Consider the following 3,966-nt stretch of genomic DNA (forward strand, 5'->3'; position numbering starts at 1 on the left):
TTACATATAGTGCCTATAAATCTCGCACATTTACTAAAAAATAGCCTACTTCCACGTTGCAAAATAAGATGAATCAATAAGATTAATATTTTTGCTGGCTTTTCTAAATGTCAGTGTCATTACTTTAAATTATATCTATATTTTAGCTTAACAAGCTGCAGTTTTGAAGTAGCTCCCCAACACTGGTTAGCATGTGTACTTAGAGAGCAAAATGTGGACACAACATGTTTCCAGGGGTATGTGGGTTTCCAGAGGCTTGTGTGTGTGTGTGTGTGTGTTTACTGGGGTGTGTACATGTTTGTGTGTGTTTATAGCGGTGTGTGTGTGAACGTGTGGGTGTGGATATTTGTGTAAATTCAGCCCCAGCTGTTGAGCACAGTACAGATGGGGAAACAAAAATAGGGGATTACGACTAAATATAGGGTAAAAGATGGAGAGAAAAGGAGAGCAGGGTGAAAGCAGAAGAGAAGAGGGATAGAGAGGGAAGAAAGGATGACTAAAAAAGAACAAGACACTGAAGGATGGTAACATTAGGAAAACCAAAGGGATGAAAAGGATTAACAGCAGAACGAGGATTAACAGACGTTTAAGGGATAGAGAATGAAGAAGAATGACAAGATGAAATGAGACAGAAAGGGTAAAAGGAATTCTTAAGCACTAAGCAAACAAACAAAATGGATATTAACATTTACTGAGAAGGACCGTCAGATTAGGAGAGTGACGACAAGCACTAAAAAAAGATCAAAGTTTACAAGAGGCAGTGCAAGAACGTCCTTTTGATGGATTATTTTCTGTGATTATGCAAGAGATGTTACTCATGAAACAAGGCTTCGCAAAAGCCCAGATATAATGTTTTAGCATCTTATTCTTCACAAATATATGCTTCGTAGAGGAAATGGAGGCGTTTAGCAGACTGGTGTAGAGCTTCTCTCTAATTTATGGCCAAATGAAAATGTATAGTGCAACGATTATGGCCTGTATAATGAACATATAGCTTAGTAACCACAGCCATTTTTTTTTTTGAAAACTCGTATACTTGTGTATTTTGGGCTCAAGGAAAACCAGATCCTATTTGAAGATATTGTAAACAGAACTGCAAAAAAGTCAATTATTTATATCTAAACTTACAACAGTTTTTAATGAAACCTGAGATGGTTCTGTCCCTCCTTTAAACAATCCAAGTAATCAAAACTTTAAAGGTCATCAGGATGTTGTAAAATGAAACCATATGAATCAATCAGTGTAAATATGGTAGACACACAAGCTCAAATGTGTGTAACATATTACGTGCTCTATATGTATGTGTGCCAATCATCATTTATAAATGAATAAAAGGCTAAATGAAATCTGTTCATCACATAAAGTCTCTCTGTACAAGACACCACAATGATGTACTATAAAATGGAAACGTTTTTCCTTACGTTTTGTGTATAGATGGCAACATTAAAAACGATTCCTGTTCAAAACCACTAAAACACCACTAAAACCAGAAGGCCAGAAGTTGGTGATGTCACTTTGTAAAGAAACTCGCGCATACTTTTACATTGAACACGTAATACACAAGCGCATGACGTCACTGTTCTACCAAATTCTCGTTTTTATAGTTTACATGGGGATGATACTGATACTGTTCTCAAAAACTTGCATTTAGAAACTTGTTTTCAAAGTTTTAAGCCCCCAAAATGCCATTGTTGTGTAAATGAATGGCCAAACGCATACATTTTTTTGTTTTTACACTCTTAAAAATAAAGGTGCTTCACGATGCCATAGAAGAACCTTTTTGTCTAAATGGTTCCATAAAGAACCTTTAACATCTGAAGAACCTTTCTGTTTGACAAAAGGTTCTTTGTGGCGAAATAAGGTTCTTCAGATTACAAAAAGGTAAGAAAGAGATGGTTCTTTAAAGAACCTTTGACTGAATGGTTCTTTGTGGAACCAAAAATGGTTCTTCTATGGCATCGCTTGAAGAACCTTTTGAAGCACCTTTATTTTTAAGAGTGTAGTTGAAAATTATGTTGTTTAAACGGCCCCTTTAGATCAAACCACTCAGTTGATACAGGTTAGTTTTACGATGGCTTTATGACCTTTTTGGACCATCATAGTTTTGATTGCCTGGACTTTCAATAGATGGACACAAGATGAACTAAAGTTTTACAGAGTTTGGAGTGACATGAATATTAGTATCTTATGACAGAATTGTCTGGGTTTCTGGGTAAACTAACCTTTTAAGAACATTAAGCCACACAAAAATAATGCAAAATGTGACACACCCAAAGTACACCACATTTTCTGCAAAATTTAGGACAAAATCAGTTATTTTGATCACAAAGGTATCATTCATGTTCATAGCACAAGCATAACAAAGTTTAATACTAAGTTGTAAAAGGTAGAGTGTTTCCTCTCTGCACTCTCTGTCTTTTCTTGCAGTAAATTTAGCTCAGTCTCTCATCATAGAAGTTCATTTCTTTTGTTTCTCATGCTTGTCAGCTTGCTGGGCCATGCGAATCACAGAGGCCTGGCTGGGCCCCAAATTAGCGCTTGCTGAAAAACCCTTGTGGAACCAGGAGCTTCACGCTGCTCCTGCTCATGCACACTGACACTTTCCCCACCTCCAGCCATGCTCCTTTTCAAAAACAAAGACTCTAATTGCGGGATGTGTTTCGACCCATCTGCGCGCCAGCAGCAACTCAACCTCATAGGGGCCAGCAGCAATTTTGGACTTTGCGACTTGATTCGAAGTAGTTTGTGGTGTGGCCAAGTAACTGAGAAGTAAATTAGTCAGAACCAAGCTAGTTCCGCCTCAGATAATGTTTGGATCACCCCTGTTTAACCTGTTTATGAGAACGATGTGCATGAACAGTCCAAGAAATAAATACATACGCACAGTATCCAAAAGTCTGGTACCACCAATAAACATCTGTCTTTTCATCATGTTCTCCTGCATCCATGAAAAAACATCCAAGTGTCTGCAAAAGAGTGCTAATTTCTTATTGTCACATTTTTCTTTGTTAAAAAAAATTCTTCAAAATCCTAATACACATTCACACTTTAAAATGTAAAAAATCCCAGATTTTTCATGTGGTCTCAGACTTTTGAACCCCACTGAGTAACGTACTAAGTGCTTGAAAGTGAAATATTAAGTGCACAAACATTACTCCCCAGAGAAAGTTCCAGTAAGATTATCTCATACTGACATGCTCAATGTTATCAGTCCTTTTAGATGTTTTGTTATACGTCTTTATTATCCAACACCCTGTCTGACTGCTCTTGCAACGCAGGTCCAAACCTGCTGGCCTGAAACAATTCTCTGAGTGTGTGTTCAGTTCAGTTTTAACTGCACTGTGACACTTTCATGATAAGCCTTTGTGTTTCCATCCTGCCAGTCGACTCCGGTTTGGCATTTCTTTTCTTTTGTTAACTTGCTTTATAAGAATTGCCAAGTAGTTCATGCTATTGAATGGGGGATATTTCACCAGTATAGAAGACATCTTAATCCCGTTCTCAATTTCACTCTGGTCACATATTTGCGATTGAAAGAAAGCTTCCCACGAGCCAGCTGAAATATGACAACAACAACAAACAAAGAATAAGGTTCTTCTTCACTTAAAATATTCACGGATCTGCATCTCTCACCTCTGAGCTGTGGGGGAAGGTGAAGATGCAAAAATAGATGAATATAAATCACAGATTTCATCTCTAGAACAAATGTTCACTCCACATATAGGAACAGTATGTGATATCCAGTGTCTACTGGTTTCAAAGAATACCTATTAACAAATCCATATTAAAAATGTTGCTTGATCACTTTAAAAATACTAAGTGACACATAAATATACAGTGGGATCAACATATCTGAGACCAATAACAAATGTTTCTACTTTGCAGTTTTTATTTAATAAAATGTAAAAAATTATTTTAAAAAGGATAACGTCTAGGTTACTTGTGTAACCCTCGTTCCCTGAAGGA

This window comes from Sinocyclocheilus grahami, unplaced genomic scaffold (genome assembly GCF_001515645.1).
Source record: "Sinocyclocheilus grahami isolate Dianchi unplaced genomic scaffold, SAMN03320097.WGS_v1.1 scaffold116.1, whole genome shotgun sequence".
Lineage (NCBI taxonomy): Eukaryota > Metazoa > Chordata > Actinopteri > Cypriniformes > Cyprinidae > Sinocyclocheilus > Sinocyclocheilus grahami.